This window comes from Zosterops lateralis (genome assembly GCF_965231275.1).
Source record: "Zosterops lateralis genome assembly, chromosome: 23".
In the NCBI taxonomy this organism is placed as follows: domain Eukaryota; kingdom Metazoa; phylum Chordata; class Aves; order Passeriformes; family Zosteropidae; genus Zosterops; species Zosterops lateralis.
This window is the reverse complement of record NC_139783.1, coordinates 6,116,389-6,133,824: the sequence shown is the minus strand read 5'-3', so window position 1 is coordinate 6,133,824 and position 17,436 is coordinate 6,116,389. Positions and strand designations below refer to the sequence as shown.

At 56.6% G+C, this 17,436-nt stretch overlaps 1 pseudogene across 1 annotated transcript in view; it reads left to right on the top strand.

Moving 5' to 3' along the window:
• Positions 1-16,204, top strand: part of LOC310918360 (olfactory receptor 14J1-like) — a 537,521-nt pseudogene extending 521,317 nt beyond the window's left edge. The window contains exon 2 of the transcript in view: positions 16,151-16,204. The product of the transcript in view is annotated as an olfactory receptor 14J1-like (transcript). The remainder of the gene's footprint in view (positions 1-16,150) is intronic.
• Positions 16,205-17,436: the final 1,232 nt, after the last annotated feature.

Sequence of the window (17,436 nt, the reverse complement as noted above, 5' to 3'; positions counted from 1 at the left end):
TCAATGAAATCAGCTGCCAAGGCAAGATCTGCTGCATGTTGGAAAAGCTGTGGCTGCATCGGGCTTTGGGTTTTTGTTGGTCCAGGAAAGTCCTCTCTGCCTCTGTGCCACGGCAGAAACTGCCACTGCAGAGTGCAGCTTGAACAATGGGATCTGGGAGAGCAGTTCCAGAGGTGAAAGAAGCAGCTGAGAGACTGGTGTTTCCTTTTTCTCCAGGCTCAGGTCCTGATAGCCACCAAAGGGACCCCAGAGCTGCAGCAGCCCAAGCTCCTCTCCCCTTTGCTGCAGGACTTCCTGAGCTGCTGCCTGCAGACAGACGAGGCACGGCGCTGGTCTGCCCAGGAGCTGCTGCAGGTAAAATGCCAAGGGGCTGCAGGGAAACAGTGTCCCAGGGATGGGCTCCTCCTCCACTCAAGTGCAAGGCATCAGATGAGCCCCCTCCTCCTCACCTCCACTCTTGGTGCTGTTCAAATGAAAACAGGCAGGAGTCCTAGACTGGGCTGGGCTGGCAGGGACCTGGAAAGCTCATCTGGTCCAAGGGCCCTGCAGTGAGCAGGGGCATCTTGAAAGAGATCAGGATGCTCAGACCTGAAATCTTTCCAGGGCTGGGGCACTTAGCAGCTCTTGCAGCAAGCTGTGCTATTCTTGCCCTGCTGTAGGTCCTTAGACCTACTCTGACTCAATTCTCTTTTCATTTAAAAAATATTCCCCTGCCTTTGAGGCTCTAATCTTGGAAAGTATTGGCTTATTATTGTTTTATTTTTCCTTTGTGCAGCATCCATTTGTAACTCTGGCCAAGCCGACCTCCAGCCTGGTGCATCTAATCATGACGGTGAAGGAGTGGAAGGCACAGAGAAGGATGAGACACCAACATTAGAACTGTTTGCTCCATCACCAGTCCAGAGAGGATTAGTGTAGACAGTAGTTAGTAATTTTAGTTAGGATTCAAGTGTTGGATTGTTGCATAGGATAGTAATGTAGGATATTAGCATTGATTGTAAACAAATAAATTTTCTGAAATCTCAACTCTTTGCAAAGATTCCCCTCCTTTGGAGCCTCTTCAAAAGCTCAACATTTCCTTCCATACTTAGAGGTGGAAAATGACATTGAGGGCTTCCTTGGTGCAGTTGGAAAGTGGTGAAGACTCTTCTTCAGTTATCCTCTCCAGACCACAGTGCCTTTGGAATGTGGCCCACTGGCTGGGTTTTACCCAGCTGTGGCACTTGTGTTTGAGGCAGAAAGGGCAGTGGCATTTGCAGGCAGAACCAAAGGACGAGTGGGGCAGCCCAAACACCCTGTGCATCTGCAGGCCTTGAGCTCTGACTGGAGAGCATTTGAGTTCCTGCCCCTTGGATTTGTATCCCTAAGTGCAGTCTCTGTGTCTGGAGGAGAGTTTTGCCCCAGTGAGAAAGCAGCAAGGTCAGGGAGGCTGCTGGGAAAGGCGCAGAGCTGGTGCAGAGCTGTCAGCGGGCGCCAGGTGAGTGCAGGCCCCGCCTTGGCCAGGCTGGAGCCCCAGCAGAGCCCTGGCAGAGCCCGGAGCAGCCTGAGCCTGGGCAGGGGCAGGCTGGAAGGAGGCCCTTGGAGCTGCAAGAGGCAGCGGCCCGGCCCTGGGGGCCTCTTGGTGGCCGCGGGCGAATGCTGCGCTCTCAGAGCCCAGCTGGCAGCCGGCTGCTCCCGAGGGGAAGCGCAGCCGTGCCGGGCACAGCACAGACTGGTGGCACTGGCCGCCCGCAGTCTGCACAGGAGGAGAGAAAGGCACAGCACAGCCCAGGGCTGCAGGCCTGCCTGAGGATTCCTACTCTTGTGCCGGCTGCCCTGGCACTCCTGGCAAAGGTGAGCAGTGTGTGCAGCACTCTGGGCACAGGGAGGGAGCCGGGCTGCTCCGCAGGCTCCAGCACAGGGCAGCGTCCTTCAGGCACGGCGCTTCTGCCTCCCGGGGGAACCGAGGCCAGCGGGAGGCAGGGACAGCTTGGCAGGTCACATCTGCAGCACAAAAGGGCCTCACACAGCTCTGCCAGGAAGCGCCTGCACTCCTGGAGCTCTGCACTCAGCCACAGCAAAGGGGTGAAATGCAGAGTGCTCTGCAGAAATATTCAGGGGCACCAGGCCAGCCTGCTTTGTGCTCTCTGGCACACAGCAAGCGCTGTGCAACACAGCCCTGAGCTGCTGGAGAGAGGTGTTAGAAAGGAGCCAACTCTTGGATGAAATTAAATAGGGACAAAGTCATCAAAGCAAAAGAGAACTGTTTCTTAGGAAGGATTCACCTGAGCTGCCAGGGCTCCTCATTGTGAGGAAAGGAGGGGCTGGGAAATGCAGGAATGGGGGCCCAGGGGTCCCAGGGAGAAGGAAAAGGGGGGTCTGGGGGCTGGGAGAGGCGGGGTGGCTGGAAAAAGGTTGTGTTGGTGCCGGATCAGGGGGTGCAGGGGGGTCTCAGGGCAGGGCAAAGGGGTAAAAGGGCACCTGGGTTCTCAGGAATGGGGATGCAGGGGGGTCTCAGGGTCAAGGAAAGGGGGAGCAGGGACTTGGAGAGGTAGAAGGGAGTTCCAGGGGGTCCTTGAGCCCAAGAAAGGAAAGTTCAGGGTTTCCCAAAAAGGGAGAACCAGGGTGGGGACACTCAGAGTGTTTGGGAAGGGGGAGTTCAGGGGGGTCTCTGGTTTTGAAGAAAGGTGGGGCTGGGGGCTGGGAAAGGCAGGAATGGGGGGCAAAGGCATTCCAGGCCATCCCAAAGTCAAGCACAGGGGAAGTCTGGAGGCTGGGAGCCATGGGGTGGCCGGGAAAAGGGGAGCAGGGGGTGCTGGTGTTCAGAAATGGGGGATTCAGGGGGTCCCTGTGCAGCATAAGGGGAGCAGGGGGTGCTGGTGTTCAGAAATGGGGGATTCAGGGGGTCCCTGTGCAGGATAAGGGGAGCAGGGGGGTCCCGGGGCCGGGAATGGCGGGTCAGGGTCCCGGGGCCGGGGGTCCCACTCCCCCTGGCCCCCCCAGGAGCGCCCTCAGCCCCAGCCCTGGAGCCATCCCGCTGCACCTGCTCACTCCCAGCAGGATCCCAGTAGGATCCCAGTACAGCCCAGTCACTCCCACTCCTGGCATTCTCCCCGAGCCCCCGGGGATCCGGGGGATTCCTGGTGGCCACGGCGCTGCCCAGGTCACCAAGAGGCGCCGGGAACAGGAGGAGATCCAGGCTGAGGAATTGACAAATGCCCTGGGGCACACCTGCCTGGAATGGCTCCGGAAATGTGTCAGATATGGGCGGGAGGCACTGGAGCATAAAGGGGGGGAGGGCAGAATTCCCATGGGAATGTGGGATTGGGAAATGTGGGATTTGGGAGGGCAGAATTTGGGAACATGGGAATTCCCGTGGGGCCTCCAAGGATGGACCCCACTGCTGTCCCATTCCCATGGGAATTCTGTAGCTGGATCTCACTGCCATCCCATTCCCATGGAATTCCAGGGGCAGATCCCATCCCCATCCCACTGCCAGGGAAGCTCCAGTCCAGATCCCCCCCAAACCCATCCTGGGGGTCGCCCTGTTCTTTGCCCTCCCCACCCCCCACAAGACTCCTGGGGGTCCCCCCATGACCCCCCCGGCCCCCCCAAACTCCTCCTGGGTCCCCCCTCATCCCCCCACGGGGATTCCTGGGAGTCCCCCCGTGTCCCCTCCCCCAGGACTTTGGGGGTCCCCCCGACCTGTCCGTGCCCCTCCCCCGTTTCTGCTCCCCTGTGATGGTGGGGGGTGGGGGCCGAGTGCTGGTGCCCCCCTGCCTGCAGCAGATCCAGCGCTGGGGGCACTGCAGGGGCTCCCTGGCCATTTGGGCTCCCCTGGGATTTGGGGTGACCCCCCGGGCCCCAGGATCTCCCTGAACACGCTGACGCTGCCCGGGCACAGTGAGAAGGTTCAGACCCGGCTCGGGGTCCCAGCTCTGTCACCGGCCCCGCCCAGGGACCCCCAAACCCTCCCGGGACCCCCAAATCCCCCCTGGGACCCCCAAACCCTCCCGGGACCCCCAAACCCTCCCGGGACCCCCAAATCCCCCCTGGGACCCCCAAATCCTCCCGGGACCCCCAAATCCCCCCTGGGACCCCCAAATCCCCCCCGGGACCCCCAAATCCCCCCTGGGACCCCCAGCCCCCCCCGGGGCTCCGCTGCCGGAATCACCGGGAGTGGTGTTGCCCTTTGAAGGGGAGTTTTCCTGGGAACCCAAAACAGGCGCCTCTTAAAGCGGCCATGGCAGAGAGAATCCCAAAAATCCACCCCGGGGGAGAGGGGGGGCAAAACATCCCCCAGAGGGGCTTGGAATGGGGGTCCCCTATAAAATGTCACCTGACGGGGGTGATGAGGTGCTCCCAGCACAGCCCAGTCACTGCCAGTCCTGGCATCCCCCTGGGCCCTCTCTGCCTTCCGACCTTTCCCGGCTCCATCCCCGCTCGTCCCGCGGGCTGCGAGGGGTTCGGGAACGGGGCAGGAGGAGGAGGGAGGGAGGAAGAGGCGGAGCGGCCGCGGGAAGCGGGAGGAAGAAGAGCAGAGGAGGGAGCGGGCGGCTCCAGCGCTCCCTGAAGCCGCAGCAGCCCCGGGACCATCGGCCCCATCCCGCAGGTGCCCGGGGAGGGGGAGCTCGCCCCAAATATCCCGGGTTTGGGCTCCCTGGGCTTGGGGTTTTTGGGGGGATGTTTGGAGCTGGCAGGGCTCCAAAGGCGAGGCACAGATGGCCCTCGGGGGGACATGGGGGGGTCCCCGGGAGGTGGTTTTGGGGGGTCCCGGTGTGGGCAGAGCCCCGGCGGGGCCGGGGGGACCCCGGGTTTGGGGAGCCCGGGAGAGGGCCGGGGTTTGGGGAGCCCCTGAGCGGGAGACCAGAGACAGGAGAGCCCCAGGAGCCCAAAGCGGGGAGCCCGAGAGTGGGGGGAGCCCTGGGATTGCCGGGACCCCGTTGGGGGGCGCTGGGGCTGGAGGGGCGGGATGGCCGGGAAAGGGGTTCGGGGGTCCCGGGGACGGCAGTGGCGGCTCCCAGGATCAGCCCTGGGCCCCCCATGGCCAGAACAAGGGCTGGGAGCTGTACAAATAGCATTAGCAGCAAATTAAAAAAGATGGATCCCTTAGGCTTAGCCTGAGAATGGTGCTTTTCAGAGTGGATGGGGTAAATTAAAAAACAAAGTAATCCTTAATTGTGTCAGAATTAAAAATGACATTACTAGAGCTTTGTTTTCATATTTCTCCCTCCTTTGCTATGTTTGAGAGAAAAAGAAGCCAATAAATCTTTAATCGCATTAACTCATCCTTAATACAGAATGTCCTACAGAGAAGGAGAGATTTCTGTTCCCACAGGTATTTCTTGGAAAAGAAAGGAATGATTTTGAGGAATGAGGTTAACATATAGTAGAAGTAAATGCTGTATAGCAGTACTTGTGTCAGTCTAAAGTGTTTTGGTTTGGTTTTTTGGTGGTTTTTGTTTGGTTTTTTGGGATATTTGGTTCCCTGTGGTTGTTTGGTTTGTTGGGGGTTTTTTTGTGGTTGTTGTTTTTTGGAGTTTGTTTTGTTTTGTTTTGTTTTTGGTTTGTGGTGGATTTTTTTGTTTTGGTTTGGTTTGGTTTTTTTGTTTTTTGTTTTGTTTTTTCGGGTTGTTTTGGGGGGAAGGAGGTTTTGTAGTCTTCTTTTAGTCATTGCCCGGCACTCCCAGTTCCCTCAGCATGGTTCAGTTGCCCCCAGTTTTATCCCAGTCCCTGCCAGAACCTCCCAGTTGTCACCAGTATGCATCCTGTCATTCCCAGTTGCTCCCAGTGTATTCCCAGTTGATTCTCAGGATGGGTCTGGTAGCTCCCAGTAATCCCAGTCAGGGTCCCATCACACCCACTCTAATCCCAGTATGATGCCAGTTGCCCCCAGTGTGATCCCAGTCTCTCCCTGTCAATGCCAGCATGACCCCAGTAGCCTCCAGTAGGATCCCCATGACTTCCAGTCTCTCCCAGTATATTCCAGTCACCCCAGAATGTTCCCAGTCATTCCCAGTTCCTCCCTGTTTGTGTCAGTGTGATTCCAGTCATTCACAGCCACTCCCAGTCAATCCCAGTATGAGTCCAGTCCCCCTGAGTGTGATCCCAGTCTCACCCAGAGTGGACCCAGCTGCTTCCACTGTGATCCCAGCATGACCCCATTTGCTGCCAGAATACTTCCAGTTGTTCCCAGTTCCTCCCAGTATGATTGAAATTGCCCCCATTTTCCCCTAGAATATTCCCAGTCTCTCTCAGCAGGGACCCAGTCATGCCCAGTAGCCCCAGCATGGATCCATTAACTCCCAGTTGCCCCCAGTGTGGTCCCATTTGTCCCGTGGATGATCCCAGCTGTTCCCATGTGGTTCCAGTCACTCCAGTACAGTTACAGACACTCCCAGTATATCCCAGTTTCCCTCAGCATGCTTGTAGTCCTTCCCAGTCTCTCCCAGTTGCCCCAGTAAGATTCTGGCTGCCTCACAATGATCCCAGTCTTTCCCAGTTTCTCCCAGTTTCCTCCTGTATGTTCCCAATTTCTGTCAATTGCCCCAAGTGTGTTCCCAGTTGCTCCCAGTATGATTCCAGTTGCCCCAGATGTGGTCTCAGTCCCCTCAGCATGGTTCCAGTACATCCAGTTGATCCCAGCTGCTCCCAGTGTATCCACATTTTCCTCCCAGCATGGGCCCAGCAGCTCCCAGTAAGCCCCAGTCAGGATCCATTCACACCTGCTGTAATCCCAGTGGCTCCCAGGATGATCCCAGTCGGACCCGTAGTCACTCCTGGTGTGGTTCCAGTCACTTCCAGGATGATCCCAGTCACTCCTACTGCAATCCCAGTCACTCCCAGTATGAGCTGTTGCACCCAGTCACCCCCAGTATGACCCCAGTATGGTTCCAGTGACCCCCAGTATGACCTCAGTCACTCCCAGATACTCCCATTATTATTGCAGCCATGCCCTGAGTGACTCCCTGTCCCTCCCACTGTGGGCCCAGTTGCTTCCAGTTGCCCCCAGTGCAGTCCCACTCACTCCCAGTCACCCCCAGCGTGGTTCCAGCTGTTCCCAGTGTGGTTTCAGTCCCCCCATTATGGTCACAGACAGTCCCAGTATATCCCAGTTGCCCTCAGCATGCTTGTAGTCATTCCCAGTCACTCCCAGTTGCCCCTGTAATGTTCCAGTTACCCTAGTACAAACCAGACCCTCCCAGTGATGCCAGTCCTGGGATCCCCCACCCCTCTCTGCCTTCCCCCCATCCCAGATCTCCCGAGAGGAGCCCCAAGGGCTGGAAGTGCCCAGGCAGGGTCCCCAGCAAGGCCCAGTTTGGATGTGCAGCCCCCAGTTTTCCCAGTTTGGATGTGCAGCCCCCAGTTTTCCCAGTTTCCCTCTCCTTTTCCCCAGGCCGGGTTCCCCCTGGCCCCAGGGGGTGGGAGCAGCCGAGAGCCCCGCGCTGTCCATCCCGATCTGTCCTGGCTCCATCCCCGCTCCTCCCGCGGGCTGCCAGGGCTTGGGGAACGGGGCACCTGGGGTGTGCCTGCTCCTGGGGGAGGAGGGCTGGGACAGGAGGGATGGGGGAGAGAGAAGGGATGGAAGTAGGAGAAGGAGGTGGGGTTAGCCATGTGTAGGAGGAGGGATGGAAGAGGAGGGGCAGGCAGAAGAGGAAGAAGAAGAAGAGGGACAAAGGAGGATCAGGGAAAGGAGAAGGAACCATGAGGTTGAGCACTCCCTGAATTTGCAGCCCCCACCCATGGGATCATCACCCCCCATCCCACAGGTGACTAGGGAGGGGGAGCTGGGCCCAGATATCCTGGGGGGTCCCTGGGTTGGGTTTTTTTTGGGGGGATGTCCGGAGAATGGAGAACTCCAAATCTGAGTGGAAAATGCCCCTTGGGGGGACATTGGGGGGTCCCAGTGGCAGCTGCTGGCAGAGGCAGCCTGGAGGAGCAGAGCCCTGTGTCCCCCAGGAGCCCAAAGTGGGGAGCCCAGAGAGGGGGGAGCGCCGCGATTGGTGGGACCCTCAACAGCCTGGAGAGGGGCAGGGGGGACTCCTTGGACCCCCTGGACCCCAAAGCAGAGAATGAGGGGAGAAGGGGCCCTGGGACCCCAACAACACCCAGCATCTCTAAGTAGAGAGATGGAAAAGGTGGGAACTTTTCTGATTCCTGGGTGAGGCAGGGGCGCAGTCAACATAGGACCCCCAATACAAGCGTGACCCTCAGCACCTGGGACAGGGACGAATACCTGAACACCAAAGGGGAGAGAGCAGAGACAGGGAACTTCTGGGAGATATTTTCTGGGCTGAATCTTGGTGTTTGGAAGGTTTTTATGGACCCCAGATGCCCGATGACCTCTAGAGATGGACTTAAACAGAAAGACCTTTAAACTCAAAGTGCTCATCCCTTGTTTTCCGCCAAACCAGGATTTCCCATTCCCAATCCTTCGACAGATGGAAGAGAAGGCTGCAAGGAAGAGGAAGATGCCCCAGGACAGCCAGGCAGGTGAGGAGGAAGTCAGTGCCCCTTTCTCCCTCTCTCCTGCTCCATCTCCCAGCCCATCACGGCCCCCGGCTGCAGGACAACCCCACTGCCAACACTGTCCTGCTGGGGATGGACTGAGGGGATCTCCTTCCCCTTCCCTCTGGCACAGAGGCAAATCCCATCCTCTCCTTGTCCTTCCTCCCCCAGACAAGAAGCTGAGGATGGAGACCAGGGAGGACAAATCCCCACAGCAGAACCTCCTGGAAGAGGCCGTTTTGAGCAGCTCCACAGTGCAGGAATCCATCGGGGAGGAAAAGCCCCAGAGATCCCTTAGGAGGAGGGGCTCCAAACCCATCCCAGGGGGCTCTGAGGAGGAAAGAGCCCCCCTGAGCCGGGAAGGTGGACAGAGCTTCAGCCAAGGCTCTGAGCTGGTCCATGAGCAGCTTCATGATGGGGAGAAGCCCCACAAGTGCTTGGAGTGTGGGAAGAGCTTCAGCCGGAGGTCTCAACTGATCAGACATCAGCGAGTCCACACTGGGGTGAGGCCCTATGAGTGTCCCCAGTGTGGGAAGAGGTTTAAGACCAGCTCCAATCTCCTCATGCATGAGCGGATTCACACAGAGGAGAGGCCCTTCCGCTGCCCCGACTGCAGGAAGGGCTTCAAGCAAAATGCCACTCTCATCAGGCACTGGCGCATCCACACTGGGGAGAGGCCCCACGAGTGTGAGGAATGTGGGATGAGCTTCAGTGACAGAACCAGCCTGATCCACCACCAGAGGATCCACACAAGAGAACGGCCCTTCGAGTGTGAGCAGTGTGGGAAGAGCTTCAACCGTAGATCCAACTTGATCCACCATCAGAACATCCACGCTGAGGAAAGGCCATACAAGTGTGGGGAATGTGGGAAGGGCTTCAACCAGAGGTCCCAGCTGATCATCCACCAAATGAACCACACTGGGGAGAGGCCCTATGAGTGTTCGGAGTGTGGGAAGAGGTTTAAGACCAGCTCAGATCTCCTAAAGCACCAGCAGATTCACACTGATGAGAGGCCTTTCTGCTGCCCCGACTGCGGGAAGGGCTTCAAGCAAAACTCCCACCTCGTCACCCACCGGCACATCCACACTGGGGAGAGGCCCCACGAGTGTCCCCAGTGTGGGAAGAGCTTCACCCGGAGCTCTCACTTGACCCAACACCAACGGAGGCACCAGTAGGGGAAGCCCTGTGGGTGCCCCAACTGTGGGAAGAGCTTTTTGTGGATCTCCAACTCCATCAGAGGACCCACGTTTTGCAGAAAACTGGTGACCCAAATTCATTGTGATCCACACTGGGAAGAGACCTGTCCCCTTCCCTGCCCCTGGCAATGATGTTAGGTGGGATTGAAGAATGTCAGGGTCTGGCCATGGCCCTGTCATTGTATTCAGTCCTACCTTAGGTCATTTGCAGGGCAGGAAAGGGACTCTCTCTCTCTCCCAAGGTGAAGGGTGTCCTTTCCAAGCAGGAGGAAAGACATGTCTGGGAAGAGCCAGTAGATCTTCTTGTAGTTTTTCCTATATATAGTTTGTCTTATCCCTTCTGTTAGCAATATTGTTTCTGTTCATATTTGTTGCTTATCCTGTTGCAGTTCCCAGTGAATTGTTCTTATCCCAGCCTGGGCTCTTTGCCTTTTGTACTTTCAGTGGGAGGCTGGAGGGCAGCGAGGGGCGGCACGGTTTTAGCGGGAGCAGGAAATTGGGGAATCCCATTCCTAAAGCCCGGCCCGGGGAAACCGAGCATCACAGCTGGTGCCAGCCCTGGCTGCCCTGGCAACAGCCTTGGGAGCGGGTCCCTGGCTGGGGGCTGTGGGAACCTCTTCCCTCTGGGGCCCAGGGACAGGACTGCAGGGAACGGCTGGAGCTGACTCGGGGCAGCTTTGGCTTGGATCTCAGGAATAGGTTTTTCCCCCAGAGGCTGCTGGGGCACTGAACAGGCTCCCAGGGAAGGCTCACAGCTCCAGGGCTCTCTGAGCTCCAGCAGCCTTTGGACAGCGCTGCCAGGCCCAGGCTGGGATTGTTGGGCTGTCCTGTGCAGGGCCAGCACTTGCACTCCAGGATCCTGATGGCTCCCTCCCAACTCAGCCCATTCTGGGATCCCTTCTGGCATCCCCTGGCCCTGGCAATGGGACTGCAAATGGTTGCCATGGCAAGGGACTCTGGCCCCAGGCCTGAGCTGGGATGCTCAAGAGCCCTGTGGGCAGAGGCAGTCCCAGCCATGCCATGGGCACATCCCAGGGCACCTTGGGCTGCAAAGGCACCCATCTGTCACAGGCACTCACGGGGGCTCCACGGTGACACCCCAGGAGTGCCCAGGCTGCCAAAGAGCCGGGATGTCCCAGACACTCCCAGGGCTTCCTGTCCTGGGCACAGTGGGAGCTTCAGGCAAAAGCTTCATTTCTTCATTGGAGAATCTCCTGCTGCATCCTGAGGTGGAGAAATGACCCACTATGGATCCTCAAACCCCTCCAAGATTCCTAGACTTTTAAAATTCCACCTAAGAAAAAAAACTTAAAGTGGCTGGATCCAATCCTAGCCCCAGACTTTGTCAAAAGTTTATGTGTTAAAGATAGGGCAGGTGGAATTCAACCAAAATGAATTTTGTCCTACGGGAGAAACAATGGAATACTAGATACATTTTATAAATATAGCTATGACTGATTCAGATCTGGATTTGACAGAAAGATTCATTTACACCACAGAGTCAATAAAAAAAGAGCGTAATTTACTCCACAATATAGGAGCTATAACAATTATTAGAACATACAGACCTAGGAAGCAATTTTTAAGAAAACAGGACCCTGTTGGGGCTTTTTGAGGCCATTGCAGGCAGAGCCTCCTGCTCCAGCAGGAACTGCCTTTCCTGTGCCAGGCCCAGGGCAGATCCCGCTGCAGGAAAAGCCCCAGGCCAGCCCCAAGACAGGGAAGGGCTCGGGCACAAGTGCAGAGTGCCGTGCTGGGAGCTGTGCCAGGGAGAGCCTGAGGCACCAAAGGCACCTTGGCAGCAGCAGCTGCTTCCAGGCCATGGCCACAAGCCTCCCTTGGCAACCCGGCCTGGTGGCCACCACTGCAGAGCTGCTGCTTCAGGGCTCATTTCTGCCTGGCCTCTGCCCCAGCCCACAGAGTGTCACCTCAGCCCTGACTCTGGCACAGCTGCTGGGCCTGAGCCCTGCAGAGCCTAAAGGTCACCTGTGCCCCCCTGGCTCTGGCAGCCCCTGGGGCAGGGGGGAAAGGCCAGAGCAGGGGCTGCCTTTGGCTGCTGGATGTGGGCTCCAGCAGAGACAAGGAGGAGTCAGGGGAGTGGATGGAGGGCAGTGAGCAGCCCCTTGTCCCCGTGCAGTCCTGGAATGGTTTGGATGGGAAGAGCTCTGCAGTGCTCATCTCATCCAAACCCCTGCCATGAGCAGGGACATCTTTCAGCAGATCAGGTTGTTCAGAGCCCTGTCCCAGCTGGACTGGAATGTTTCCAGGGATGGGACATTGTCCACCTCCCTGGGAACCTGTCCTGGTGGATCACCAACCTCACCATCAAAAAATTCCTCCTTATCTCTCCTTACCTGAACTTCCCTTCCTTTAGTTTAAAAACACCACACTTTGTCCTTTTGGGACAGGCCCTACTAAAACCTTTATCCCCTATTGCATTCCAAATGAGCTGAGTTTCCATGGCAATGGCCAGGCCAGGTGACCCAGGTGTGGTGTCCCAGGGAGGGCTGCCATGGAAACAGTGGCCAGCCCTGACCCTTTCTGTCTGCCTGAGCTGCCTTTGGCCCTGGCAGTGGCGTTTGCTGCTGGTCCCGCGGCGCCTGAGCAGCCAGCGCGGCACAGGGCAGGTGGCCATGGCACAGCTCCCAGCAAGGGATCCCCTCTGCCTCTGGGCACTGACACCAGCCCTGAGCAAGGGGCCCAGGCAGTGGGCTCAGGGCAGTGCCCGTGGCCACAGCCCCTTGCCATGGCCCAGGCCAGCTTGGCATGATGATCCACCCTCACTCCTGGCCCAGGCCAGCCCTGCACTGCCCTTCCCCACTGCCTGTCTGCACACAAGCACTTCCAGGCCTCTCTGCATTGCCCTTGCCCTCACTCTGGGCTCACTCACACACCTCCCAACAACCCACCTGCAGCTTGGAGCTGCAAGGAGTTCAAAGCTTGTCTGGCCTTCAGCAGTTGGTCTAATTCTGCCTTCAGCCAACTCTGGATTTGTGTTTCTTGCAGAACTTCCTGTGTGTCTAAATCATTCCTTGCATGGTTCTGCCTTGGGGAAGGGGAACCTCCTTGGTGACACCTTGGCCTTGGCACACACTTGAGGAGTGAGTCTGTTTTCACTGGGGATACTCAGGAGTTTTAGATTGCTTAAAAAAATAAAAAAAGAAAAACCCTATGTTGGCTGAGTGCCGCCAGTTTTTCAAGCAAAGCAGGTCCCAGGTGAGTGAGGAGAGACAGGATGGGGTTTGGAAATGTACAGCAAGGTTGTCCACACTGGGCCAGAGCTCAAGGCACAGCTTCTCTGAGCAGGGCAGACCTCCTTGGGAGAGACTGTGGATCAATATCAGTCACTGAATGTGTCAGTCACCGCTTCTCTAAAGAGAACAGTAATAAAATACCTCCTTTCAAATAGAAATATGTATTTCTTTGAAGCTCTTGGAAACTTTTCTCCATAACTGCAGGAGGAAAACTTCCTAATGAACTGCACCAGAACAGAGGGAAATCAAGGCACAGCCATGGTTTGTCAGGACTTGTTTGATCCTAATGAGTCCCGTGGTGCATTTGGAGTTGAGCCCTGGAACCTCAGGGCCTGAGAGGAGATTGCACAAACCTTTCCAGGAGTCAAAGTCAGGAGAAATACCCAAAGTGTCTGGAAGCATTAATGGGTCCCCCTGAAGTCCATCCCCAACACAGACTCCTTATGGAGTCCTTGGAGGTGAGACTTGGAGGCCAGGATTGCACAAAAGCTTCTCAGAGATTCAGTGTGGGAAGGAAAATCCAAAGTACCTTAAACACCTTGAGTATCTCAAAGCATTAATGAGCCCCACTGAGTGTCAATGCAAAGCTCCCAAGGGACTCATTAAAGCAGATAATTGGAGGCCAACTATCACACACAGCACTCAGACTCAGTGTCAAAAAGTAGTTCCTTAATAAACTTTGAGTACTGTGAAGTGCTAATGAGCCCCACTGAGTGTTGTTACTGACTCAGAATCCCAAGGGACTTGTTAAAGTAGATAATTGGGGCCATGATTGCACAAACCTCTCACAGAGTCAGTTTTAAAAGGGAAACTCCAAGTACCTTAAAATAACTAAAGTATCTTGAAGCATTAATGAGCCCCACTGAGTGTCCTTACTGACAAACCCTCTCAAGGGACTAATTACAGCAGATAATTGGATTGCACAAACCTCTTAGAGATTCCAAGGCAAAAGCAAAACCCAAAGTCTTTTGAAAAACCTGTCATCACTGCCTGCAGTTCTCTGTTCTGCCTGGGGCCTGGGGACACTTTCTCTCTCCTGTCCCTCTCTGGGACCCATTGAAACTTCAGAAAACTTTGGAGCTGGATTCTGACTTGGAGCTCTTAAGTGGTTTCTTCATCTCCCTCTCAGGGACTGATGTTCAGGGCCTCAGCACAAGCCCCGAGAGGGTCATTAAAGTCCTTGTGCTGTGTCTGTGCTGTTGAGCTGGGCTGGGCTCCTGGCACAGAGGCAGCTCCTGGCAACCAAGAAGAGCTTCAAAACCACATTTCTCTTGATGAGCAGCTCTTCTCCCAGCCCAGCAGGGCTGGGGCACTGCCTGCAGCCACCCCGGGCACAGCACACAGGCACAGAGAGCTTCAATCACTCAGGGCTGGGAAGGGGCTCAGAAGTGCCTGGGGGAGAATCACTCCCAGCCCTTGGCACAGGAACCTCTGGCTGCAGGACAATGCAGCTGCAGCTCCTGCAGTCCTCTCCTAAAGCTGGAACATCCCAATGCCTACAGACTCTGTGAGTACATTCTCTGCTTCTCTCCTGTGTAGAGCAACCAGGGGTGCCCAGGGCTGTCCTGCAGAGCAGGGTCCTGCAGCCCAGGGCGCTGTGCTGGGGCAGGGACTCTGCTGCCTGCCAGGGACAGCTCTCAGCCAGCCCTGGGAGCTGCTCCCAGCACTGGGGGACAAGATCTGGGTGGAAGGAGACAGCTGGTAAGGCTTGGAAGTGTTCTCCTTGTGTAGTGAGGATGCTGCAGTGTTCAGGACTGTACTCAGAATTATATATAACTCCAGAAAATTTCCAAGTACGTTATTCAAGGAGCACAGCAAGGCAGGGGCTGCTAAAACAGGGAAATCTTGCATTTTAATCTACTACTTTGGATAGCCTTGATTGGAAATTGCACATATATATTCATCACTCAGTTCAGGGTTAGAAAAATAAAACTATTTTCTCTCAGATCTTAATAAACCAGGCAGTGACAGAAATCAGCACAGGGCCCCTTGCAGGCAGCACCAGAATCACTTTTCCAGCCTCCTCAGGGTTGCTCTGAGGTTGCCATCAGAGCCTGCAGAGCCAGAGCTGCCCCTGGGCAGTGCCTGAGCTGGGAGGGCTCTGCAGGGCAGAGCTGAGCCCCCAGGGCTGGGCTGGGCTCTGGCAGCACTGGCAGGGCCCAGCCCTGGGCACAGGGAAGCAGCTGCAGGCAGGGACAGCTCCAGGCAGCAGAGCCCTGGGCAGGCAGTGGGGGGAAAGTGCCACCAAGCTGTGCTGGGATATTGAAAGTCCTCTCCAAACTGAACTATCCCATGATTACTCTTTTTACAGATCCCCATGCCAAGACACCACAAATGTCCAACAGCAGCTCCATCAGCCACTTCCTCCTGCTGGCATTGGCAGACACGAGGCAGCTGCAGCTCCTACACTCCTGCCTCTTCCTGGGCATCTCCCTGGCTGCCCTCCTGGCCAACGGCCTCGTCATCAGCGCCGCAGCCTGCGGCCACCACCTGCACAGCCCCATGTTCTTCTTCCTGCTCCACCTGGCCCTCAGTGACCTGGGCTCCATCTGCACCACTGTCCCCAAAGCCATGCACAATTCCCTCTGGGACACCAGGGACATCTCCTACACAGGATGTGCTGCTCAGCTCTTTTTCTTTCTGTTCTTTATCACAGCAGAATTTTATCTCCTGACCATCATGTGCTACAACCGCTACGTGTCCATCTGCAAACCCCTGCACTAGGGGACCCTCCTGGGCAGCAGAGCTTGTGCCCACATGGCAGCAGCTGCCTGGGCCAGTGCCTTTCTCAATGCTCTTTTGCAAACAGTCAATACATTTTCCCTGCCCCTGTGCCATGGCAATACCCTGGGCCAGTTCTTCTGTGAAATCCCCCAGATCCTCAAGCTCTCCTGTTCACGCTCCAACCTCAGGAAACTTGGGTTCATTGCAGTTAGTGCCTATTTAGCACTTGGGTGTTTTGTGTTCATTGTTTTCTCCTATGTGCAGATCTTCAGGGCTGTGCTGAGGATCCCCTCTGAGCAGGGACGGCACAAAGCCTTTTCCACCTGCCTCCCTCACCTGGCCGTGGTCTCCCTGTTTGTGAGCCCTGCCCTGTTTGCTCATCTGAAGTTGCCCTCCAACTCCTCCCCATCCCTGGATCTGGCCCTGTCAGTTCTGTACTCGGTGGTGTCTCCAGCCCTGAACCCCCTCATCTACAGCCTGAGGAACCAGGAGCTTAAGGCTGCAGTGTGGAAACTGATGACTGGATGGTTTCAGAAACATTAAACTGCTGGCCTATTTCTGCAATTAATTTGTAATAAAAGTATTCTTTGATAATTCTTGTTGATTTCATTTTGGAGTTCCTCTTTGTTTGTTTTACTTCATAATTCTTAACCAGAAAGAAATGTCACTGTTTGTGCCATTTCTCATTTTATTTCTCTCGACCATCCCTGTGGCCACAGACTGTGTCAATGAGGGGCTGTACTCTTGGTGGCTTTAAAGGAACTCAAGGATCTCCTGGGCAAGTTTTCAGCAGAGATGCCCCTTTTGTTCCCTTCTCTGCAGCTGCAGCAGCAATGTCTGTGTGCAGAGCTGGGGGCAGATCAGGGCTGGCACAGCAGCTGTGCCCAGGAGCAGCAGCCCTTGGTGCTGCCAGTGCTGCTGCCGTGGCCCTGCCCCGCTGCCCTCCTGGCCCTGGTGTTGCTGTAGGGCCTGAGGGCTCTCGGGGCCGGGCACAGGGCTGGGGGTGGCAGTGCCGGGGCTGCAGCAGGGACAGGCCATGGGCACTGCTGGGGCAGCGCTGACGCCTCAGGGCAGGGCCTGGGGGCTCCAGGCTCCTTGCCCAGGCTCTCTCCAGAAGACGCCCAGGCCATTGCTCAGCACAGAAAAGCCCCGGGAGCAGCCCCAGGCTGGCCCTGGGCAGGCTGGGGGCAAACAGCAGGGCTGGGGCTCTGCAAGGACCCTGGGGGAGACAGGCAGGAGCAGCAGAGCAGGGGCTGATCCATCCCCACTGCGCTGGACACCCCAGGGCAGCGTCCCAGAGCGTCCTCATGCACCTGCCAACAACATCCCCCCTGGGCAGCCCTGGCCTCTCGCCCAGCTCACACAGGGGCCGCATCCTTGCAGGCACAGACACGGCAGCACTGCCTCAGGAGCCCCTGTTTGCACTGCCCAGAGCAGGCCTCAGCACCCCCATGCTGTTGGTGTGGGGAGATGAACCTGAGGGAGCACAAATGCCATCAGCCCCTGGGGCCAGGAAGGGCTGGGCCACAGCAGGGAAACCACTCAGCTTTGGTGTGGCCTCTCAAGTCAGCTGTTGGAGTCCAGGGCATCCCTCTGGGCACCCTGGATGGTCACATACCTCGGTGGAGAGGCCTGGGACGCCAAAAAGTGGGTCTGGGGTCTATGCAGGGGGTTTTGCCTGGCACAGAGCCCAGGAAGACACAGTCTTTGATTTTGGTCCATGTGAAAAACATCAAACACAGAGAAGAATTGCAAGTCACAAATGTATGACAGAC